We start from the raw sequence: 27,667 nt of genomic DNA on the forward strand, positions 1-27,667 counted from the left end.
AAGACATTTTGTTGTTGTTGTTCTTGAAGCCCTCTCATATCTACTCTGGTCAAAATTCAAATCCTCAGCATTCTTTAATTTCTCTAAAGCGATAGAGCATATTCAGTATATTTCAAGAGGAAAGAAATAGTCTCTAAAATTAGGCTCAAGGGAAACACTGGGGCTCTTTAAAAAGTCAATTCACCTTTACAAAATCTAATGAGGGATTTAAAGACATTTTAAGATGATAACTCAATTTCTTACAGCAACAACTAGTACTACTGCTGCTGCTGCTACTACTACTGCTACTCTAGAGGTGTTTTTTGGCGCTAAAATGGAGAAATGTACTATTGCACAATTTTTCTTAAGTCAAAATAGAGTAGTAGAAAGATTCAAGGACTGTGAGTCAAGTGACATAGCTTCTAGTCTCAAGGCTGGAATTCGCTAGATGTATGACCTTAAGTAAATAAATTAATTTTTCTGTGTCCCAGGCTTTTGTAAGATGGAGTTAAAAATACTTTTTCTTTCTATCTTAAAGACTTATTACAAAGGTAGATAGATGTAATAGTAAAAGTCTTTACATTTTAAAGAGTGTGTTTGTATATAAGTTATTATTTTATACACACACACACACATACACACATTTCTTTTCCTGCAAATCCACAAGGTAAGCTATGTAATTAAGCCTCTTGCAATAGGGCTTTGAGTCTCTGGCTTTCCTGAATGCCACTTCTCTCCTACTCTCTGTTCTCACTCTTGGTAATGCAAGAAAAAGGTTCACAATTCTAAGCCAAATTAGAATAAGCTTAACTGGGTTTCTATGAATACTATACTAAAGTTAAGATGCATAATTAAATTATGATGAGTTTAATGACGATTAAAATGTGACATTGTTATCAAGGACTATAATATTTCCTAATGATATCTTGATATTAAATGACAACTGGAGTTTTAGTAGAAAAATAAGAAAATAAGTTAGTTTTAAAACATATTATTTTGTTTGCATAAACTATTTTGTTGAGAGACAGTGTTTCAGGTTCAAGAACCTGGGTATGAAAGGATCTGTATTATTGGCAATGGCCATTTCTTGTTGGGCTAGGGTATTTTAAACTGAGATATAGACTTGGTTGCTTTTTTAAAAATATTGAACACCTACTATGTGTGAGATACTATGCTTGATACTATAGGGGTATAAAAATATTTAAATAATGTTACAAGTGAAAAGTTCCTTGAGAGAAACACCAATAAAGAGAAATGGGATTCAAAAGAGAGGAGTCTCTTTCAGAAAATTGGGAGAATCAGCGGTGGATTCAAAGATGCTTGAACTGATCTGTAAAGGAAAGAGGCTTCAGATACTTGAGGAAGGAAGAGAGAACATGCCAGGTAGGGAGAATATTAGAAGCAAATGCATAGAGGAGGCAAAGGCAAAAGAATACATAAGAAACAACAAGCAGTTGCACCCATGTTCACTCAAATTTCAAAAAGAGGGAAGAACACCTGTTTTTAAATTTACCAATCACTCACTATTAGGTTCTGAATATTTATGTCCTCACAAACTTCATATGTTGAAATCCTAGGGACTTCCCTGTTGGCACAGTGATTAGGACCCCGCTCTCCCAATGCAGGGGGCCGGGGTTCAATCCATGGTCAGGGAACTAGATCCCACATGCATGCCGTAACTAAGAGTTCATATGCCACAGCTAAGGAACACACGTGCCGCAACTAAAGGAGCCAGCAAGCAACAACTAAGGAGCCCATGAGCCACAACTAAGGAGCCTGCCTGCCGCAATTAAGACCCAACGCAACCAAAGAAATAAATAAAATAAATTAAAAAAAAAAAAAAGAAATCCTAACCTTCAATGTGATGGTATTAGGAGGTAGGGCTTTTGGGAGGTGAATAGGTCATGAGAGTGGAGCCCTCATGAATGGGATTAGTGCCCTTATAAAAGAGACACCACAGAGGTCTTTTTCTTTTTCTGCTTTTTGATAATGTGAAAAGACAGTGCTTATGAATCAGGAAGGAAGATTTCTCCAGACACAAAAACTGCCAGCGCCTTGGTCTTGACTTCCCAGCCTCTAGAATGGTGAGAAATAAATTTCTGTTGTTTATAAGCAGATCTGTGGTATTTTGTTATAGCAGCCCAATGGACTAAGACAGTCACATTTATAATGTTCAGAGAAAAACATTTTTCAGTTAATTAGAAGTCAGGGGAAAGAATATTGACTCTGCTTCTTAAATATGCTTAAAAGAAAACTAGTTTTGTTGTAAATGCTCAATTTGAGCTATTTAAGAAAACAGTTGCTCATCTCTTAGAGACACTGCAGTAGAACACACACCAGAAGTTGCTGGAGTTTCCTTCTGTTCTGGCCCAGACCTTACTGTGTGAATCTGGGCAGATCACTTAACTTTGTTGAGTCTTATTTTCCTGGGGTGTGGGGTTAGTAAGGGGGATAGAACTACAGGATCTCCAGGATCTATCCCAGCACTAAATATTTACAAATTCTTATATCCAGCATTTAGAGTTACACATATATTTTACTGTTTAATTACTTTTTTTTCTCCAGAGTCACCAATGTCAGCCCCTCCAATATCTCCTTCTCCCCAAAATGCACACATTTCCCCCCTATTTGCTACTATTAGAAACATTAAGAAACTGAATTAAGAAGTTTGGATATCATCTGCAAGAAACTCTAGATTTACAAAAGAAGGACATCAGAATGAATAATTATCACTTTTGCATATTTATACATGTATGTTATTTATGTGATATGAGATCTTGGGTACACTGAATGTGGGCGTATTTGAAGAGGAGTCTCTCTGTCCTCAGGAAGAGATGCTGAGAGCATCCCCTGTGGTCTAAGGGAAGCCCAAAGGCCCCAAATCCTTGACATTAATTCACATTTCATACTACAGATAATGCCAAAGAATTAGGAACAAGGACGGGTATAAACATATTAATAAATAGCTAACATATAGTAAAGCTTATCATGTACCAACCATTGTACTGTACAGATTTATTCTCATTTAATTCTCCTAATGACTGTATTATCAGTCCCATTTTACTAATGGGGAAACTAAGACTAGGAGAGCCTCAACTAAATTGTCTAAGACTAAATACTGGTAGAGCCAGGGTGTAAAACGGACTCTAGATTTACTCCCTTTATGGCTTTACCATACTCCCCTGTATCATTTCATTTAATAGCAATGAGGGGCCTTGAAGTATTTTTGCTTGTTAACTAGATGTAAGTACTTTTGGTTCGAGTCTTAATGGTCTCATTATATACTTTACCTACACGATTAAAGGAAGAGTGCAAGGGTTTTGAAATGTTTCAGCCCAGTCAAGAAATAACCTTAATGACTAAGCTAACATAGTGTATGGTCAGGACACATACCCTGCTCTTGCCCTTTTCTATCTACTTTTGTTCACTGTGGCATCATTCCATCACACACCCAGCCCCCACCATTAGCAATCCCTATGGGTAGCAGAATTAGCTGTGGCTTCTAAACAAACTCAGTGTTAATGGAATGAAATGGTCCCATCCAAGAGATTTTTCACTTGCTTAAACCTATTATATAAGCTGCCATGTTTTCTTTCAACATTTTAACAAATATTGTCTTTTATTGGTTGGCAAAAGAAAGTGGCCAAAAGCATTTACACTTCTTTACCTTGTACTGTTTGAGAGTTGGAGCACAACATGTGATAGGATACTTTGGAAGCCTTGACACTCTTTCTTTCTTTTGAGCACATGTAGTGGAGCAAGAAGACAGGGTATTATTTCCTTGCTGGAATCACATAAAGCCTAGTCAGCCAAGGCAATTTCACAGTGCCTGACCAAAACACCTTGGCTGCCGCTCCCACACATTTGGGAGATGTTTTTGGCTGAGGACCATGGCTTGAGCCAGTGATTGCTGAATGCCCTGTACTTGGCATTCTACTTTTCATGTAAATAGTAGGGAGAACAGAGAAGGCCTTCATGATTGTACCTTTACCAACCGAGAGATTTTGGTGAGTAAATATCCACCTCATAGTTAACTCCCTTGGGATTTTTTTGTAGGTTGATGTCTTTTACCTTCTCATATTGATGTTGTAGTTGATATGGCTATTTCTTTGGTATTGTTGATCAAATATCAAGTTGATATTTATTTCTAAACTACTCTAATGTGTGAATTCAGAAGCATCTTTGTAGCACAATATTTCTCTACAATTACTTCTTGTACTTTATTTAGCTTTATTTTCTTAGCTAGACAAACATTCTTAAGAGCATGTTCCAAATTCTTAAGACATATTCATTTAGTGTTATTTGAGTGCTTAGTGCAATGCTGAATGTAGAACAAACATTCATTAACTTCTCAGTTGACTGAGTTGACTTGGCTATTGGCTGACTCCATGAAAGTAATAAATAGGTATTTTAGAGTGGGCTGATTAGTCCGGTTTGTAACAGCATAGTGGTGTTGTCCATTGGGAGTGGGTAGGTGAAGGTCCCTAGACAGATCAATTTGAATTATGAATGTTGACTACCGTATTCAACCCACGACCTCACAAAAGTGTGAGCCTATTTGCAAGAAAGAGATGGTAACTGAATCACTAGTAAAAGCCAACAGCCTAAGGTTATGCCCCAAAATGGTGGTTCAGGGATGACCCTCACAAATTAAATACTGAGAGCAAGTAGAGTAATAAAATTAAAAATTTTTTTCTTCCTTTCTATCTCCCTGCTTCTTTCAACCCGTCTACCCATTTTTTCCTTTCTTCAAAAACACCGTGAGTCCTGTCATGGGCTAGTTACAGTGCTAGAGGGATGAAATATAATAGCAAAAGAGATACACCTGACTCTGCTTGCATTTCAGTGGAGGAGACAGACAAGTAGTGTTATTATCAGGTCTATGCACTCTGTCATAAGAACGTATAATCCAGGGCCAACTGACTGGAGATAGTAGAGGGAGTTAACCAAGTAGGAGGGAATGAGTGCTTTCTGTGGAGAGAATAACATGTACAAAGGTATAGAGGTAAGGGAAGGAAGCTGATTAGGGGAGTCAGGATAATGTTAGTGTGGAAGTTGGGGTGAAGATCAAGAGAGATGAGATGTTGAAGTGGTATAAATGGACCACACTATTATAAAAGACTTCATAAATCCTATTAGGGATTTGAGACTTTACCCCATGGAAAAGAATGAAGTTTTTAAGCAGAGGAAATGGCATGCACAGATTTGTGCTTTTAACAGCCCAGAATGATTGGGCTGGGGGCGAGGGTAAGACAGGAGGCACAGAGATAGGATATTAACAATGAGGGCTGAGATCAGTGAGTGGATTGGAGGGATATCAACGGGACTTGGGTTTGGTGGTGGAGAGCGAGCCAAGGGTATATATGTTTCTGACTTGGGCCAGTAGCACAACTCACTGAAATAGGAATGAAAGCAGGAGCAATTTAGGGAAGGGAAATTAATGAATTTGATTTTAGCCCTCATGAATTTGACATGCAGAAAGGGCATTCAGGTCAAAATGCTCAACAGATATTCCTTGTTCATAATGAACTTGTAATCATATTGCATATTTTCATAGTGGTTGGATTTTATATTGCTCTTTATGAACTTCATTATTATTATTATAGCCAACATTACCTACTCTGCTTAAATAAAGGCTATGAGGAACACAAAGGCACATAGGATACACTTCTTCCCTTGAGGAGATCAGGGCATGGATTGGTCAATAAGACCTATACTAAAAACAATTAGAAAACACAAAGAATCATGTATAGTGAAAAGCTGATACAGCTGTCTCTCTGGGTTTGGTTCCAGGACCCCTGTGGATACCAAGATGCTCAGTTCCTTTATATGAAATGGCGTAGTGTAGTTGGCCCCTTGAATCTGCCTGTTCCACATCTGTGTATACCAAGGACTGACTGTACGTATATATTAAAAATAACAAGTACTATAGGATTGCAAATAACTGAGAGATTGAACTAGACTAGGGAAGGCTTCATGTACAAAATGGGACTTGATATTGGTCTTGATAAGATATAAACAGGGGAAGATAATAAAGAAAAGCATTTCTAATTTGGGTGCAGAAGTGAAGGGAAAAGCAATTTTATTCATAGTTTAAATGTAATATATACCTTGAAAAATGATGCTACCTAAGCAGATACTTGCCCATTATGTTTGCTATTAAAAGAATGACAGCTTACCAGTACATATCCATTCAGGTGTATCATTTCTGTTTTTGGCCTTACTACCTTGCACCTATGGAAAAAAGTTTACTAAACTGGCCATGAAGTGTGGGTTCTCTTAGGAAAAACCAGATAGGTAGAGTAGCTCTGCATGGATTAGCTTTGCACAGCCTATGCTTCTGATTTCCTGAACAGTTATGCAATCAAGTTCACTGAGGGTTTGTTGTCCTCTTTATAGTTATTAAAAACAATTTGAAAATGCATTAACGTGGGGTCATTGCCATTGCTATATTTAAAGTAGCCAAATAGAGTTAAAATATAAAACTATTTATTTGGTGGGCAAATGTGGTCTAAAGGTCCATGACTTAGGGCAGTGCTATCCAATAGAAATATAAAGAGAGCCACAAATGTGAGCTGCATATATAATTTAAAATTTTCTCATAGCCACATTGAGAAAAGGAAACAGGTGAAATTAGTAATATATTTATTTAAGCTGACATATCTGAAATATTACCATTTCAACACATAATCAACATAAAATGTATTCATGAGATATTTTACATTCTTTTTTATACCAATTCTGTGAAATGTGGTATTTTTATATAAATATGTAGTATGTATCAACTTAAGTGCATTTCAAGTCTTCAAGAACCACAGGTGATCACCATTTTTTCCTTGGATAGCACAGGTCTAACGGTTAGAGTAGCAAGCCTCACATTTTTGCCCTCATATGTGGATTATAATATTCAGGTTGTCTATTACTGCACACTTTGGTCAGCTCTGCAGACAAATTCTTTGATTCTTTCTAAAAAGAATTCTCAGCAGCAGAAGAAATAAGAAAGAAAGAAAACACAAAAGAGAGTTAACTTTTATTAAATACTTTATAGGTTCCAGGCAAAGGACTAAACACTTGATGTGAATTATTTCATTAACCTCATCAGCTGTTTTTTTTTTTTTAAAAGATACATTTTTGGAGGGGGCGGGGCCCGGGCGGGGCCGGCGGGGCCTCCTGAGCGGTGGCGGCGACGGCGGCGGCAAAATTTAAAAAAAAAAAAAAAAAAAAAGATACATTTTTAAAACGTACCACAATACAATTATCACACTTTAAATTTATTTTTTTTATCTATTTATGGATGTGTTGGGTCTTCGCTTCTGTGTGAGGGCTTTCTCTAGTTGCGGCAAGCGGGGGCCACTCTTCATCGCAGTGTGCGGGCCTCTCACTATCACGGCCTCTCTTGTTGCGGAGCACGGGCTCCAGACGCGCAGGCTCAGTAGTTGTGGCTCACGGGCCCAGTTGCTCCACGGCATGTGGGATCCTCCCAGACCAGGGCTCGAACCCGTGTCCCCTGCATTGGCAGGCAGATTCTCAACCACTGCGCCACCAGGGAAGCCCCATCAGCTGTTTGTAGTGAGATAGGCATATACAAATAAACCCATAGACTGACTGACAAACAAGTGAATTAAGAATTACTTAACACACAGCACATTCAATGGCCAAGGAAATTGAAATTCAGAGACATTAATTGCACAGCTAGTAAGTGGCAGACCATGAATCACACCTAGAACTGGTTGACACTAAAACTGATGCACTTTCTACCATACTTTGCTGTCTCCTAAATCACATCCCTGGTTTGGCTCAATCAAACTTTTGGTAAACAGTGAATCACCATATGATTTTGCAGTGGAGAACAAGCTCTTGGCAAGATCTTATATCAGAAAAGATACCAAGGAGAGAATTATTTTGAAGACATTTTCCTGGACCTGACTCCTGGTACATCCTGAAGTTTAGTAAGGAAAAAACAGTTCCACTGGATTCCTCAAGAGGCAAATGGGAACCTTGTGGAGGAAAATAAAAAGAATGGATTGGGTCTGAACAAGGAGTAAGAAAATCTCAACCTTAATCCAGGTTTTGCATTTAATTCACCAGTGCACCTTAAACTCACTTAGAAAATTTGCTATTCCAAACAACTAAGTGAAAGGAGGAAGTCAACAAACAGCATTATGTAAACAATATTAAGTAATTTTTTACTGGCTTTTCAAAAACTACCTTCTTTACTCCCTATCTTATCCATATGGCCTTACAACCTCACAGAGAATGTAGCAAAGGGGACAGATTTTCACAGAACCTGGCATATAGAAGAGTGGTTCCTACTCTTTAGCATGCATGAGAATCATCTAGAAAGCTGATAAAACACAAATTCCTGGACCCTACCTCCAGAAAGACTCATTCAGTAGATCTGAGGAGACCTGATAATTTGTATTTCTTTTTTTCTTTTTTTTGGCCGCGTTGTGTGGCATGCAGGATCTTAGTCCCCCTACCAGGGATTGAATCTGCACCTCCTGCAGTGGAAGCATGGAGTCTTACACAATTGGATTGCCAGGGAAGTCCCATAATTTGTATTACTAATAAGCTCTAAGGAGATGCTGATGATGCTGGTCCATAGACTACACTTCTGAGCTGCACTGGTTTAGATGATGAGGGATGGTGAGGTAGCAGAATCAAAAAATCCATTTGCCATTAGCTGCCAGAAAGCTGTTTCTGGATTCCCTGACCTTTCCTCCCTTTGACTCATTTCTCCTGAACTCCATAGATTCCAGTAAGAAAGCTTTCCTTTTCTTTCAAAGAAAAGGTAAGCATAACTTCATATGTCCTTAATTTCTATTTGAATACTGACTTTATGGCCATAGATCACTACATGAAAAAGGTGGATTCCATGTTGGTCAAAGTAGGAGAAATTGCAAAGACATTATCAAAGAGCTCTAGAATCTCGAAATTCGTGCAAATCTCCTGATCTGGAATAGTTGTCTTTTAGAACACTGACAAAATAAAATATTAAATTGATAAGTAGAGTGGTCTCTGAAGAATTTCAATGAGTGAAATGAGTTGGAAGTAGGAAATTGGCATGTGTTCTGATTCTCAAAAAAAAAGAGAGAAAGCTACTTCCATCAACAGCATAGCAAAAATGCTCCTACTTTTGGGTTATTCATGAGTAACGGTATGTGATTATTTATTAGTAACTCTTTTTTTGAGTACCATAAGAAAAATTGGGATCTATTGAACCCATCATGGCTTGTCTAAAAACAAGGTATCCCATTTCCTTGTTTGAGTGGGTTTACAAATAGAAACACAAGCTCACAGACACAGAGAACAGATTGGTGATTACCAAAGGCAGGGGGTGGGGAGTGGGAGAAATGGGTGAAGTGTTTTTTGTTTTGCTATGTTCTTTTTTTAGTTTAAATAAACTGTTTAAATATTTTAAAAATAAATTTAAGTAGAGAGTTGACATCTACTTTTATATCTCCTTATGGAGGAAATGAAGAAGCTTACCAGATGTGAGGTCAGTAAGAACTGAATGGCCAATGTAATTGATTATAAGGTTTCTGTCCCTCTAGAGTAGGTGGACATTAGAGTGCCACACCTTTGTCTTTGGCTTCATTTTCCATTCTTAAGCAAGATGTGGATAAAGCTATGTAGGGTATGCTCATCAAATTTATGCATAATAAATTAGGGAGAAAGTATGATTGTTCTGGTTAATAATATAATTAGCGCTGAAAATTTGGAGTGAAAACCTGACTCTAATAAAATGAGTTTGAACAGCAATTACACATATAAAAGGTGACAGAAGTTTGGTATAGTAGTATATGTTATAAAAAATATGAAGTTGTAGAAAAAAACTTCTGTATGAGTTGATGGCGAGACAAAAAAATGTCAAAGCAAGGTTTGGTTATATTAGTAAAAAATATAATATTTAGAACATGATAATCATTTGTTCTGATTTAGTTCCACTATTCACATTGGAAATATAATATTGAGTTTAGTTTTTGGAGTCATAGTTTATAATGAATATAGATAAACTAGAACAAGCTCAGAGGGTAGTTATTAGGGGAGGTATAGAACTAAAAACTGTGTCACATGAAGAAATATGTTTACTGTATCCTTTCCTTTGCTGCATTTCTACCTCATCTAGTCACCCATGCTTGCAATTAGATTTTCAAGAGGTGTAAGACAAGCATAATTCCAGCCAAATACACATTCATTATTTTCCTTCAAACCTCTGTTTGCTTCCTAACCCTAGAAACCTGGGCTGGTTAATATTAAAATGCATCAAGTATGCCCTTTACTGTGATCCCTAAAAGTCAAACTGGAGCCACACTAAACAACCAGTTTCGTCTTCCTTACCCATTGTTCTCCTGATGGCCCCTCTCATTCTCCAAAACCGAAGATACCTTATGGGAGAAAGTTTTCCCACTTTCATTTCTCTAAAAGTGAAAGGAAAAAGTAGAGCAACAGTGGAGGAAGGGCCCCCTCTCAGACAAAGTGGCATGTTAGATGACTTGAGATATTTGAAATGATATCACTTGGAAAAAAAACATTCTAAATAGTTCTTTGGGTAAAATTTGTACCCAAGTTTGGAACTAGTAGTGAAAGAGACTTTGGCTAATATAAGAAAGAACTTGAGAAAAAGCTTCATTGGCTTGTCTATCCTGTCAGTGCCTGGCACAGTTCATGGCACAAAGTAATTTCAAAAAGTACTTGTGGATGTGTTTAATGAGTAAACAAGTAAATGACTCAAAAGAGGAAATAGGCTGTTTGTTTAAGTCACAGGAGATAGTCAAGTAAATGGTCAAATGTGGTAGAATAGTTCATACATTAGATGGGTCTAAATAATTGTTAAATTTCCTTCAACCTGAAAATCAGGGATTCGTCTTTAAGTAAATTTCCCTTCTTCTACCAATCACGTCTTTACCCTTTTGTTTGTTGTTGTTGTTTTTCTTGACCACACCTTAAATTGCACATAATCTGCAGCCAATTCTAAGTATTCCTAGAACTTTTCATCTGAAACCCATACCTGTGTGTTCTGTGTTCTGGTGATGTGAGACATAAAAGGCCAGATTTCTGACTTACACAGTTCATAATATATTTTAATAGTATTTTAAGCCCAGATGTCATTGGGTGGCTAGATAGAACAAATAATGGGGCATGTATTTTGCTACCTCATGCTCCCTATGAGAAAATTGCCTTGTCCTCTACTACTTTCATTCCTCAAAGAAAGTCTCAAGAAACCTGGATATGAATTTCAGCTCTGCCACTTAAAATCTACAAGACCTCAGGCAAGTCACTTTACTTTTCTGAAACTTTGTTTCCTCATCCATGAAATTGGATAATGGTATTTACCGTATAAAAGATTTTTATGGATATAAAATGAGATATTGGACCTTAAGTGTCTACTATAATTCTTGGCATATAGTAGACCTAGAAATCATGAAGGCAATACTGATGATGTTGATAAGGATGACTGAGTACCTGTTTGTTTCTTTTCCTTCTCTGAAGAAGATCAAATTCCAAGTGGTAGTATAGATGCAAAAAGAATAATTTCGAGGCATGGACTATTTTTACTATTTCTCATGAGGTTTTATAAGGTAGTTTAAACAAGCGTAAAATTATGTCCTTTGCTTATGAAATGTCAAGACATTCAGACTATTGCCTTTGTAGGAAAGTCAGCATTCGTTTCAACTATATTGAAATCTTATACTGAGTAAGCCCAGAGTGAAAGGACAACCAAAGTCATGCTAAGGAAAACATAAGTCCATCCAGTTGTAAATAAATTTCAATGTTTCTTTATGGATAGGAGTTAGGTTTCTTTATCATCATGGGGAAGAAGAGGTGGGAGCTATAAAAGAAGTTTACAAAAATATTTACACAAGTCTTTGAAATACATTAATACACTAGGTCCTTTGAAATGAAGTCTACTTTTGCCTTTACTAGTTTTTTTTAATAAAAATATTGTGTAGGAAAACTAGAATTGGAAAATCTTTTCTACCATTTGTCACTAATTTGGTTGCTTCATTTGGAGTACTATGCCAGTTTTAGGTGAGGGAAATAAGGAGATCATTATATAGCAAAGCTGATTTTTCTGCCTGTCTAAAAATAATGAGGGCCACCACACAATAAATCTGAGTATGAAGACCAGCATTGCCCCTGAGGATGGCCAAGTTGAATGGGCTGGCTGGGCTGTACTCTCTTGGGCTCATAAACCTAGGCATTCTGGGTAACAGCGGGTTGGACATTTATATCCGTCATTTTTCAATGATCTTGAGTTTACATGAAATAAAAAAGCAAACCAATTAGCTCTTTTGGCTCTGAGATAAATGCTGTCTAAAGTAGTTGTATGGTTGGCACCAAAAAAACTATCTGAAGAAGGCTACCTTCTGACATTCAGTGTTGAAAACCTAGTCAAGAGCTCAATAAGCCTCCAATAGGAGCTGTAAAACTGTGGTTATTTAAAAGTGCAAATCTGGTATATCTTTCAAGTATTAAAAACAGACATTCTCCTTGGCAGCTGTCAGAAGAAATGTGTCCTAGCAAATTTCCTGACTGAACTAAAGTATTCGGCATTTACTTAAAGATCTTGAAGCTATAGCCCAAATTGTAATTAACATATTTGTTACTGGCACTAAATTCTTTCTTTCCAGAAAACAGATGTAAGAGCAAAGCTGAAAGTGATACAATTTTCATTCTGCATCAGTATAGAAAACCATTCAATGATAATTTTTCATTCCTACTCTTGTCATTCACATTACAAATTTTACCAATGTTTCCTATTCATGCACAAAAACAAGCAATGGCTAATGCTCTGAAAACGCATGCCTCCATATTGTTAAGATGGAAGGCAGCCATTGCTATGCAATTTAATCTATATCTTTAATGTTCTAATATCATAATGTTTTTGGCTGCAGTGAACCCAACTGAAAATTTGAACTGTTGATGGCACTTAACATTCAGATAAATCTTGAAAGTGACAGCCAGCCAGAGAGAAGAGTGATGAGATTTGGCATCAGTGAAAATCTAAGTACAATAAAATGTTTTATTATTCTAGATTCTTTTTAAAAGTATAAACCTCTCAACTCAGGAGTTGTCTTGGGTCTCTCCCAAGATAGACTGAGGAGATGAGGAAAGATCCATTACTTACCCAGTCATGAAAGGCTACCTTCCTTTAATTGGCCTATGAGGGGCTGCATTCTTAGTCTGCCTGGCACTGTTGGGTGTATTATTCTGCTCAATCAATCAACCATTTCAGCCAAATAGCTCAGTTGGCTAATCATTTTGTCTCGGTTTCATTGGACTTGATTAGTTGTTGGGGTGAATTTACTAAATCAGCTGGTAGTACCGTTGGCTCTGACTCACTATCTAGGCTTATTAGAGGCCCTCAATAGAGTTAAAACCACACGTAACTCATAGGCCAAATAAATGTATGTGAATATCCATGCGTATATACAAGAACCTATCTCTGCCTTTTACTGTTGCTTCATCTTTGAGCTGGGGTAGGAAATTTTGTAATTTTTTCACCTTGTTCATCTCTTATTGGCAGAAGGTATTTACAATAGTCTCATATTGTAAATGATGTGTCGTCATCAGCAGCAGCAGCAGCAACATCCAGCTTAAGCTGTGAAAAGTCACAGAACAAAATGGGAATAAAGAATCTTTATTTTTATTCCTTCCCATATTATCATACAATGAGCTTTTTTCTCTTCTGAATCGAACGGCACACTTTCGCTCTTGAACACGTGGTATGTGTTGTTGTTAAACAAAGGAGTGTCTGGTAACTTTCAATGAAAAGTCTGTCAGCTTTTACTGTTGCTGAAATTATAGCTTCACAAAATTCTTCATTGAACTTGATGTAGAAACTTTGTTTCTCTTCTCTCTTCTTTTTTTCTCTCTTCCTCTCTCTTTCTGCCTTTTTGTTTTTAAACAAAATCCAAACATAAAAATGCCATTTTCCAAATTATACCCTGGGGTATTCATTCACAGCTTATTTCTAAATCTAAGGCAGATACCCCTAAGAGGTGATCAAAGAGATAGAGGATCTTTACTGTTATGATAAACTTAAATATTTAAGATAGTAAAGTTTGAGAGTGGGGTGATGATGGAAGAAAGAATATGTTGTTTGATGCATGAAGCTCATAAATGTCTAAGAAGATTTTGTTGGGGGAATATAGGAAAAAATATGGCAATTCAGGGCATTAATAAAAAATAAAAGTCTAAATTAAATGGAAAAGGGACTGGTTTACTTTTCCACATTTATAAATATTGGATGTGGGAATTAATATTGGGTGTGGAAATGAGCCACCTTATTAGGATACTGTTTAAGCCAGTACTAGAATCACTTGTTTATGTCACAAATGACTAAGCTTTATGGGTAAGGAAGAGTGTGGCATAGCAACCAATTTGGTGTTAGTGAATATTAGGATTTGGAGAAGGGAAAGAATTTCCCAGGCTTATCAGTCAAAAGTTGAGTTTAGATGCCTAAAAGGAAGGCAACATATAATTTAAGGTCCGTGTGTGGAAATGTCCTGTGTGGGGACATTCTATTGGTTGTCCGTGTTCTGTTACAACCAACAGAATGGTTGTAAGTGTATGGCTGTTTACTCTCATGATCGTGTGGCCAACTGGGAGTTATGGCTCACTGCCGCTGCCCGGCGTCTTGGGAGAGTATTGTCCCACATACTGATAGCCCAGGAAAAGACCAAAATTCTAAGTATAGTTTTACTGTATGCTTATCATTTTTGCACCAAAGTCAAAAAATTATAGGTCGAGCCATTGTAAGTTGGAGATCATTAAGTGTATGTATATAAATAAATATTCTAAAATATCTATATTAATTATATATATAATTCAAGTCTAGTTTTAGGTAGGGGTTATCAAGATACGGGTAATTTCCACATCACACCTTGCATAGTTTTAAAATAAGGATGTGTTCCTGGACATATATCTATTTTTATGTGAAAATCATAACCAGCTACTTTTAACAGAAGAAGTAGATTTCAACCTCTTTTTTTTTGGTGAAGTGACACCTTGTGATAAGACACAACATGTTCACTAAAGGAAATTGTATATCACTAACCCTTTTCTAGCATCAGTTTACATCCCATTAAACTGATCTTTCCTTTTGGTTTCTATATCTCTTTAGGGTTCTTGGGACATTTTTAGCTAGAGTTTTACAGCTCAAGTAACATATTTAATGGCAAGTTGTTTTCAGATTCATGTGTCATACAAAGGAATTTCTGAGGGCACAATTTCTGTAAGTACAAAATAAGGAGATAAATCTCTAGTTCTGTGGTTTCCTTTAGCTGCCATATTCTTGCTCATTTCCTATACTTTTTTGTGGGTATTATTTCAATATATGGATAACAGTCAGATGATACAAGAGGACTTGAGTTAGAGATAAGGCCCCAAAGGCCTCAATGACTACCTTGGTTCCTAAGTCAGGTACTGGCAGAGCTGAAACACAATCCTCTCACTCTCATTACAGGATTTTGTTTTCTAGTCCATGTCTCACTACCACTGCTCTGGCAAACTGTACCAGGTCATTTATTCGTTCAATAAAGTTTCATCAGAATGATCTAAATGCATAATGCTATCATCTGCACTGGGGTGGGTGGCTACAAACAAATTATAAAACATCTTGCTGTTGAGATATCACAGTTAAGTGGCAACAGAAGGCAGCATATTACAAATGTTGACACCATCAAAATAGTGTGTCAGTACACTGAAGGAGAGAAGGGATAGGGTACTTTTACCTAGAGGGAGTTAGGAGATGTTGTGCAGGAGTAGGGCTTTAACTGGAACCTAAATGATTTGAAGAAATTAGCTCTTCAAAATAAGAACACACAAGACAGTGGTTAGAGAAATTAAGGTCACAACAGAATGATAAGTCCTAATGTTTAAGTGGATGAATCATGTGACAATTTAAAATATGTAATATCAATAGTCCTTTCAAATCAATAGTCCCTTTGAAGTTGGTGATTTGTGATTACAAGAATAGACTGTCTGCTTTCTCCCACCATCATAATCCCCCAAATTACCCTGCTGGTTGTCAATAGCTTATCCTGCTACTGGTTTCCATCCCCTTAGTTAGTAGATTTTCCTTTTGTTTTGTGTCTACTTTTTATGGTGATGCACTTCTATTATCTCCTGCCACTTCCTGGAAACCTTCTACTAATTTATTTAAATCAACATCAAATATTGCTCTGTGTTAAGTTTGCCATAGACCCCAGTCTCAGAGAAATGGGAAAAATTAAGATACTACTCTGTGTGATACACAAGGTGATTGGAAGTAATTACAAAACAGTTTACATGATGTAAATAATTTTCATTTTTTTCACACAGACATTAATACAAAACAATATTAGACTGTCACTTCTCCTCACATGTTTGAAAATCTGAGTAATGACATATGAGATAGAGTTATAGAGTTCCTTCATCAAATGTCAAAGTAGTACTTGTAAAGAAGTGTCATAGAAACCCTGTTATAGAGGAATTCCCAGAGATGCAAGAGACAAAGATGATCCCTGGGTAGCATTTTAACATTGGAGTAATTTGTACTTTCTCAATGTGCCTTCCACATATTGCCCTTGATTTTGTATGACAAAGTGTCTACAGAGTTTGGTTAAGGGATTTTTATGATAGTAATAAGCATGATTGATAACAGCTACTGGAAATAATGAAAAATTTTGTGTCATTCTTTCTTCTACCTGATATGAAATAATTACCTTGATTGCCTTTTCCTCTAAGCTGCCATTGTAACTACTGAACACAAAAACACTCTGTAGTAGCTGTGATCTATAGAAATGTTATCATTGCTGCCCTTGCAACTGGAGTGCTACTGCAAAAAAAATTTTATCTCCCTATTACCTTGTGAGCCAGTAGAAATTGCTGAAAACCTGGAAAGATGGCCCCCATTTACCTTTCTCTTCCAGATCTTACATACACGCATCTAAGATTTAAGCAAGCTAAATCTTATTCAGAATCTTAGGTGAAAGGAACTCTAGAAAAAGATGCTGCATTGCAAGAACTCACATTACAGAAGGGTGAGTTGGAATTTCAACACACCAATGTATAGCATCTACCATTTTGAGAATATAAAAAAACAAAGCCAGCTAACCCAGGATTCTTAGAAGAAAACGATGTTAAGTTTAGATAGTTCCAGACTTTTGAATGAATAGGGGAAAGCATGTTCCAGAAAGGAGAATCTTAAAAGACTCAGAAGTGAAAGAGGATGTCACATTAAAAATAGTTAAAGTAGTTTGGTACGTGAACAGGGTAGAAACTACCAGGAAAGGGACAAAAGATGAGGTGAGAGAGATCAGCAGAAGCCAGATGGCTAAAGGCCTGGTAGTCATCAGCTCATTAAGAAGTGTTAACTTTTCTTCGCAAATTATGGAGATTTACCACAAAGTCTGGTAGTTCTCAGTTTCATCCCCTCCTCATTCTAACAAGAATAGGAATTTCCTCTCTTTCAATCTTAATTTCTTGTTTTGGAAGAGATTTGGACACATACTCATGACACCAGGCCTAGTGGCAGAGAATCCAGGAACATAAAATTGTTATTCCCTCCAAGCCACCAAAAAAAGAGCAAAAACTGTACATATTCCTACCAACCTGAAGCAAAGGCCCTATATTACCAGGCAGCAACTGATGCTGAATTGTGCTCATTTAAGTTTATAAGCATAAATAATATACCATGTTTTGCAAAATGCTAGGCAGAAGAAGGATATAAGGATGGAATGCTTCTAACATCCTCTAAAGTAGTAATAAAAATGTTTGATTTTTGACTATTTCAACTGACTGAAAAGTCATTAATAAGATCACCAAAAAAAACCAAACCAAAACAGAAACCCTTATTAATGTAACAACTTCTAAGTACACTCTTAAACAAGAGTTAAATTGGAAAGCTCTTTAAGCATCACCTAATTACCTTCCTTGCTTTCAAGCAGAATGGTGTGTGCTGCAACTGAAGACAGGGATACCAATAATTATATTTGTCCCCCATTGTCAACGTCAGGCAGATCTTTCCCATATTTACCTTAAATTCATTCTATATGACTCAAACACATTTTATGTGTGTATGAAAATAATGAAAATTTGATTATCAGTGAATGTATAATAGCATTTCATGACCTATTACTGTTATTATTACCTTAGCTTCTTCTTTCCAGAAAAATCTTTCATCTATTTCCTCTAAACCCACGTTATCTTTCTCTAACATTTCTTCATAGTTGATTTTAAGAAACCCTTCTTGCATTGACTTACATTAATACAAATCTCTTTCTGTGGCCCTGCCCTCAAAATAGAAGAACAATGTATCAATCCATGTTTACTGGCCTTTAAAAAAATAATCCTGGGCGCAAAGAATCCAGGATCCAATAGGGATTTACCTGCCACTCCATAGGCTCCAGGCTCAAAGGAGAGGAAAGGAGTTCTGAGACCAACATGTTTGAGAACCACTACAAAAAATTTTATTTCTCACTTATATTGCATCTTTGAAACAAGAAACTGTGTGGCTGACAGGGTCTTGGTGCTCTGACCAGGTGTCAGGTCTGAGCCTTGGACATAGGAGAGCCGAGCTCAGGACATTGGACCACCAGAGACCTCCTGGCTCCACATAATATCAATCGGCGAGAGCTCTCCCAGAGATCTCTACCTTAACGCTAAGACCCAGCTCTACTCAACGACCATCAAGCCCCAGTGCTGGACACCCCATGCCAAACAAGTAGCAAGACAGGAACACAACCCCACCCATTAGCAGAGGGGCTGCCTAAAATCATAATAAGGTCACAGACACCCCAGAACACACCACCAGATGCGGTCCTGCCCACAGAAAAACAAGATCCAGTTTCATCCACCAGAACACAGGCACCAGTCCCATTCACCAGGAAACCTACACAACCCACTGAATCAATCTTACCCACTTGGGGCAGGCACCAAAAACATTGGGAACTACAAACCTGCAGCCTGCGAAAATGAAACTCCAAACTCAGTAAGTTAAGCAAAATGAGAAGACACAGAAATACACAGCAGATGAAGGAGCAAGGTAAAAAAAAACCCCACCACACCAAACAAATGAAGAGGAAATAAGCAGTCTACCTGAAAAAGAATTCAGTGTAATGATAGTAAAGATGATACAAAATCTTGGAAATAGAATGGAGAAAATACAAGAAACGTTTAACAAGGATCTAGAAGAACTAAAGAGCAAATATACAATGATGAACAAAACAATGAATGAAATTTAAAATTCTCCAGAAGGAATCAATAGCAGGATAACAGAGGCAGAAGAACAGATAAATGACCTGGAAGATCAAATAGTGGAAATAACTACCACAGAGCAGAATACTAAATGCACTAAATGCACCAAAATTCGAATTATAGGTGTCCCAGAAGAAGAAGAGAAAAAGAAAGGGACTAAGAAAATATTTGAAGAGATTATAGTTGAAAACTTCCCTAATATGGGAAAAGAAATAGTCAATCAAGTCCAGGAAGCACAGAGTACCATACAGGAGAAATCCAAGGAGAAACACACCAAGACACATATTAATCAAACTATCAAAAATTTAATACAGAGAAAAAATATTGAAAGCAGAAAGGGAAAAGCAACAAATAATATACAAAGGAATACCCAGAAGGTTAACAGCTGATCTTTCAGCAGAAACTCTGCAAGCCAGAAGGGAGTGGCAGGACATATTTAAAGTGATGAAAGGGAAAAACCTACACCAGGTTTACCTAGCCAGCAAGGATCTCATTCAGATTCGACAGAGAAATTAAAACCTTTACAGACAAGCAAAAGCTAAGAGAATTCAGCACCACCAAACCAGCTTTACTACAAATGCTAAAGGAACTTCTCTAGGCAGGAAACACAAGAGAAGGAAAAGGCCTACAATAACAAACCAAAAACACTTATGAAAATGGTAATAGGAACATACATGTCGATAACCACCTTAAATGTAAATGGAATAAATGCTCCAACCAAAAGACAAAGACTGGCTGAATGGATAAAAAAACAAGGTCCATATATATGCTGTCTACAAGAGACCCACTTCAGACATAGGGACACATAAGGATGAAAAATGAGGGGATGGCAAAAGATATTCCATGCAAATGGAAATCAAAAGAAAGCTGGAGTAGCAATTCTCATGTCAGACAAAATAGATTTTAAAATAAAGACTATTACAAGAGACAAAGAACGACACTACATAATGATCAAGGGATCAATCCAAGAAGAAGATATAACAATTGTAAATATTTATGCACCCAACATAGGAGCACCTCAATACATAAGACAAATGCTAACAGCCATATAAGGGGAAATCGACAGTAATACAATCATAGTAGGGGACTTTAACACCCCACTTTCACGAATGGATGGATCATCCAAAATGAAAATAAATATGGAAACACAAGCTTTAAATGATACATTAAACACGATGGACTTAATTGATACTTATAGGACATTCTATCCAAAAACAACAGAATACACTTTCTTCTCAAGTGCTCATGGAACATTCTCCAGGATAGATCATATCTTGGGTCACAAATCAAGCCTTGGTAAATTTAAGAAAATTGAAATCGTATCAAGTATCTTTTCCAACCACAAACACATGGAGGCTAAACAATACGCTACTAAATATCCAAGAGAACACTGAGGAAATCAAAGAGGAAATCACAAAACACCTAGAAACAAATGACAATGAAAACACAATGACCCAAAACCTACAGGATGAAGAAAAAGCAGTTCTAAGAGGGAAGTTTATAGCAGTACAATCTTATCTCAAGAAACAAGAAACATCTCAAATAAACAACCTAACCTTACACCTAAAGCAATTAGAGAAAGAAGAACAAAAAAACCCCAAAGTTAGCATAAGGAAAGAAACAAAGATCAGATCAGAAATAAATGAAAAAGAAATGAAGGAAACAATAGCAAAGATCAATAAAACTAAAAGCTGGTTTTTTGAGAAGATAAACAAAACTGATAAACCATCAGCCAGACTCATCAAGAAAAAAAAGGGAGAAGACTCAAATGAACAGAATTAGAAATGAAAAAGGAGAAGTAACAACTGACACTGCAGAAATACAAAGGATCATGAGAGATTACTATAAGCAACTCTATGCCAATAAAATGGACAACCTGGAAGAAATGGACAAATTCTTAGAAAAGCACAACCTTCTGAGAGTGAACCAGGAAGAAATAGAAAATATAAACAGACCAATCACAAGCACTGAAATTGAGACTGTGATTAAAAATCTTACAAGAAACAAAAGCCCAGGACCAGATGGATTCACAGGCGAATTCAATGAAACATTTAGAGAAGAGCTAACACCTATCCTTCTAGAACTCTTCCAAAATATAGCAGAGGGAGGAAACTCCCACACTCATTCTATGAGGCCACCATCACCCTGATACCAAAACCAGACAATGATGTCACAAACAAAGAAAACTAAGGCCAATATCACTGATGAACATAGATGTGAAAATCCTCAACAAGAATACTAGCAGACAAAATCCAGCAGCACATTAAAAGGATCATACACCATGATCAAGTGAGGTTCATCCCAGGAATGCAAGGATTCGTAATATACACAAATCAATCAATGTGATACACCATATTAACAAACTGAAGGATAAAAAACATATGATCATCTCAATAGATGCAGAAAAAGCTTTTGACAAAATTCAACACTCATTTATGATAAAAACCCTCCAGAAAGTAGGCATGGAGGGAACTTTCCTAAACATAATAAAGGCCGTGTATGACAAACCCACAGCCAGCATCATCCTCAATGGTGAAAAACTGAAACCATTTCCACTAAGATCAGGAAGAAGACAAGGTGGCCCACTCTCACCACTATTATTCAACATAGTTTTGGAAGTGTTAGCCACAGCAATCAGAGAAGAAAAAGAAATAAACGGAATCCAAATCAGAAAAGAAGAAGTAAAACTGTCATTGTTTGCAGATGACATGATACTATACATAGAGTACCCTAAAGATGCTACCAGAAAACTACTAAAGCTAATCAATGAATTTGGTAAAGTAGCAGGATACAAAATTAATGCACAAAAATCTCTTAGCATTCCTATACACTAATGATGAAAAGTCTGAAAGAGAAATTAAGGAGACTCTCCCATTTACCATTGCAACAAAAAGAATAAAATACCTAGGAATAAACCTACCTAAGGAGACAAAAGACCTGTATGCAGAAACTGTAAGACACTGATGAAAGAAATTAAAGATGATACAAACAGATGGAGAGATATACCATGTTCTTGGATTGGAATAATCAACATTGTGAAAATGACTATACTACCCAAAGCAATCTACAGATTCAATGCAATCCCTATCAAACTACCAATGGTATTTTTCACAGAACTAGAACAAGAAATTTCACAATTTGTATGGAAACACAAAGACCCCGAATAGCCAAAGCAATCTTGAGAAGGAAAAACAGAGCTGGAGGAATCAGGTTCCCAGACTTCAGACTATAATACAAAGCTACAGTAATCAAGATAGTATGGTACTGGCACAAAAATAGAAATATAGATCAATGGAACAGGATAGAAAGTCCAGAGATAAACGCACACACATATGGTCGTCTTATCTTTGATAAAGAAGGCAAGAATATGCAATGGAGAAAAGACAGCCTCTTCAATAAGTGGTGCTGGGAAAACTGGACAGCTACATGTAAAAGAATGAAATTACAACACTCTCTAACACCCTATACAAAAATAAACACAAAATGGATTAAAGACCTAAATGTAAGGCCAGACACTATAAAACTCTTAGAGGAAAACATAGGCAGAACACTCTATGACATAAATCACAGCAAGATCCTTTGGACCCACCTCCTAGAGAAATGGAAATAAAAACAAAAATAAACAAATGGGACCTAATGAAACTTAAAAGCTTTTGCACAGCAAAGGAAACTATAAACAAGATGAAAAGACAGCCCTCATAATGAGAGAGAATATTTGCAAACAAAGCAACTAGCAAAGGATTAATCTCCAAAATATACAAGCAGCACATGCAGCTCAATATCAAAAAAAACAAACAACCCAATCCAAAAACGAGCAGAAGAACTAAACAGACATTTCTCCAAAGATATACACATTGCCAACAAACACATGAAAGGATGCTCAACATCACTAATCATTAGAGAAATGCAAATCAAAACCACAGTGAGGTATCACCTCACACTGGTAAGAATGGCCATCAACAAAAAATCTACAAACAATAAATGCTGGAGAGGATGTGGAGAAAAGGGAACCCTCTTGCACTGTTGGTGGGAATATAAATTGATACAGCCACTATGGAGAACAGTATGGAGGTTTCTTAAAAAACTAAAAATAGAACTAACATATTACCCAGCAATCCCACTACTGGGCATATGCCCTGAGAAAACCATAATTCAAAAAGAGTCATGTACCACAATGTTCATTGCAGCTCTATTTACAATAGCCAGGACATGGAAGCAACCTAAATGTCCATCGACAGATGAATGGATAAAGAGGATGTGGCACATATGTACAATGGAATATTACTCAGCCATAAAAAGAAACATAACTGAGTTTATTTGTAGTGAGTTGGATGGACCTAGAGTCTGTCATACAGAGTGAAGTAAGTCAGAAAGAGAAAAACAAATACCATATGCTAACACATATATATGGAATCTTAAAAAAAAAAAAAGGTTCTGAAAAACCTAGGGGCAGAACAGGAATAAAGATGCAGATGTATACAATGGACTTGAGGACACGGAGAGGGGGAAGAGTAAGCTGGGATGAAGTGAGAGAGTGGCATGGACATATATACACTACCAAATGTAAAATAGATAGCTAGTGGGAAGCAGCTGCATAGCAGAGGGAGATCAGCTCAGTGCTTTGTGACCACCTAGAGGGGTGGGATAGGGAGGGTGGGAGGGAGACACAAGAGGGAAGTTATATGGGGATATATGTATACTTATAGTTGATTCACTTTGCTATATAGCAGAAACTAACACACAATGTAAAGCAATTATACTGCAATAAAGATGTTAAAAAAAAATCCTGAGTAGTATGCTTACTTACAAGAATACTGACGACTTTAAGTGGGTTTAGTTTTTCTAATATTTTATATCAATTAATAGAAGGCCCATATAAGAAAATGAATATACCAAGAGGCTAACTTATCCACCAACCTTTAACTACAGCCTGATCCAAAAGGTAAATTTAAACCTGTTTCCTTCCAGCTAAGTCTTTTTCCCCAAACTCTGCTGTAACCTAGGGGAAATTACTGATTTTTATCCTTCTATATTCAATTTTGCAATTAAAATATGAAAAATTCCAGTGGAACATTGGTAAATAGCAGAAGTAACACATACCGGAGGGTGTTCATGTTACTGGCATGTGAAGGCCCACAGAAGAGGGCTTATTTTATATTGGTCTTTTGTATTTTTACATTTGACTGATGGAGTCAATGGAAAGCAGCCCTAACTTTTGCTTTATAGGCAGACGATGTTTTCCATCACTGGCACATACTGAACTAAACCTTCGGGGAGTGAAACAGGGTTGGCCTGCTGTTTTCTGTTACTCTGCAAATCAGAAAAAGATTGGTAGTTCTGATTAATCTTTTATTTTGTTTAGTTGCCTACACAACACCCTGCCAAATTACTTTATAATAAATAATAAAAGTCACTGAGAACTGTGTGTATTTTCACCACGAATTCAAATAAAAGGTTTTCTGTAAATGAGTTATTTCTAATAAAGCACAAAGCTAGAAAATATATTAAAAGCAAATTTGCCACATATTTTTATGTTAGTAGAATGTACAAAACTTGAGAAGAAGTTCAACTAATGGTGATGTGGTTTTTAAAGGCTCTAGAAAATCTAGAGGCAGCAAAGCAATTCCAAATGTATCTCTTCATCTTGTAAAATGGCATTTAATGAATAAAACTTACTGTTAGGGTAAACACAATGCTATTCAGATTCTCCACAACAGTGGACTTCAGAAATGTAATTTGTTGGGTATGTTAGAATAACATTTTTTTTTAAATGCACTAAAATAAAACAAGTATTAGACTCTACATGAAAAAAGACTGCTTTTAACAGCAGAGTGTAATGTTGCCATACACACTTTCTCAATGGGAAGATGAGTTAATGAGATCATTCTTATGCAAGAACATGGTGAACAGCAAAGTATGATTACTACTAAACACACAGATTGTTCTTTAAAAAACACAGAATGGCTTATATTCATTTTTGTTATTAATGTTTCCAGAGCACCACCAGCCACTACTCTCATTTTCACAGATGAGGAAGTGAAGATGTAAAATAATCAAATTATTTACACAAGAAAACAAATGAGTTCGTGGCCATGCCAAGATCCAGCTCATCACCAGAGTGATTCTTATATGGGGCAACTGCGACTCTGCAATTCGGTGTTCATAGCTGGGGTGATACAGCCAACTCCCTGAAACATGATGATCAAAGAATTATCAGCAAATGTGACATCTGGAAGTTGTTTTAATAGTGCAGGATGTTAAAGCAAGTGTGTGGGGGGGGTAATTAATTGATTTAGCACATTTAAGGGAAGTTTCTTCTCAATTACAATACTTGCTGGGAAATAATGTTGTACTAAAGAAACAGCATTTTTTCCACGGCTAGGGTTACCATCATGCCATTTCTTTCTCCCTTAGTCGATGATAGGCACTTAAGTTGAGGGTTGAGCTATAAAATGTGTCTTAAAATGCTGGTCAATAGGATATTGGATAACTTTCTGGAAATTTTCAAAAGATCTGCTCCTAATACATTAAATTATATGGCTTCAGATGTATTTAGTTATTTTGCTTAACTGTTATAGTGACTTCTCTCACCTAATAATTCAAACACCTCTTAAACTACTGAAAAACGATTAGGATATGCATTGATTCTATAAGCTGCAGGTTACAAGTGTATTTTACACAGTCAAGAATTTTTAGAACTCAAAGGCTTCCTCTATTATTTGTTAAATGGCTACTTTGCTGAGAGAAAAAATGGAGCATGGGGCTCAGCTCAGTGGCATTAATGGCAACAACTCAAACCCAAACCAAACCAAACCAAACCAGACAAAAATAATCACATTTTGGTCCCGTGGCAAAAGGAGTTAGTTAAAAATGCTGTGGTGCTGATATGTTTAATTGAAGTTGAAAATAATTAGAAGATAAGTGAATGGACTCAGTAAAAACTTTCTAAAACACTTAGCTCTGGATGAAATTAGAATAGATTCCTAACCGAATCATAAAAGTCTTATTTGCTAAAAAGATCAGCCTTGGATCTTGAGAAGGTATCTACCTATTTTGTGTGCAGTCTAATAATTAAGGGGAAATGAGGAAAAAGAATTAGACAAAATACAAGGAGATGAACTAGTTGATTAAGTGAACATTTATGAGCATCTAGTATGTGCCAGGCCTAGGACCTCACAGACACTTAAACAGGTAACTTTAAGAAGACGTGAGAAGAGGCAAGAACAAAACCTGTGAGAGCACCCAAGAGAGGCATTAACCCTCCATAGAACAGTGAACAATGCTGCACAGAGAGGATGACATTTCTGCTGACAGAGGGCAATGCATAAAGGTGCTCAGAGTGAGACAAAGGAAGTGTCACCTGTAAAGACCATCTTGATCCCTCATAATATTTTATCACCTTTGTACTGATGAATTCATCACATTTCAGAGTCTAGACTCAGTCCTACCTTCTTCATAATTCAGTCTCTTTAGTGTTCCAGACTTGGAAGAATGGGGCGTGTAAACTCAAACGGCAAACCTCACAAAACATGATATAAAGGACTGGAATGTCAGTTTATTCACTCACTATGATAGGTCTAATTCAATTAGAAGCTATCCTTGTGCCATCCTGAACAGAGAAGTCTCTATAGATGTAGAAGACTAGAATTAACAAAAATTACTTACTGAGGTTTGGATCAGAGCAAGGAAACTGGAATGCGTATGAGACTTACATTTTGACAGCAAGATGAAACTGTCTTTGTGTCAGAGATATCCTAGGTCACAGGACACACTCTTACACAACATACACCTGGGGGTTTATTTCTAAGTTTGTCTCCTTTTACTTCACCTCTTCCAAATAGCTCCCTACCCCATCTCACCAGATTTTTCTGCCTGGCCAACTCAGATATATTAACTCATTTAGTGGAGTTACAATATAGCAGATTTCTGGTTTCACACTGATTTTGTACATGTCTTTTAAAATCCATTTTATATTGATTCAGTACTTGAATCCTTAATGGGAAACTAATTTTCAGTGTTTTAGGAATAAGGAGCATTCAGTACATCTGGAGCAAATTATGCTTAGGGTGGAATGGTGTTTGTTGAGAGTGTAAAGATGGACATAACTGGCTGATCAAGGGCCATTTTTGTCTTGCTACTAAGATAGGTCATAACTTTGTAGGCATTTTGAGGAGCAGGTGGGAAATGCAAGATTTTGAGTGAAAAAGTGATTAGTCACAGGGAGAGTGAAGAGAATAAGGTGGAAGTTAGCTGAGAGCATTCATTTGCATATGAGCATTGATTTTTTTTGACTGGTCAAAATATACATCTCCTGTGAGCTAAGAGAAAAAAGCCATAGTTGTAAAACTATTAATAATAAGGAGATGAGGCAGAATGGACAGGTAAGAGTCAGGTCATGAGGGCTTGTATGACGTGCTATAAAGTGTGGGGTATCATTAAAGAA

Source organism: Balaenoptera borealis (assembly GCF_965194805.1).
Source record: "Balaenoptera borealis genome assembly, chromosome: 9".
In the NCBI taxonomy this organism is placed as follows: domain Eukaryota; kingdom Metazoa; phylum Chordata; class Mammalia; order Artiodactyla; family Balaenopteridae; genus Balaenoptera; species Balaenoptera borealis.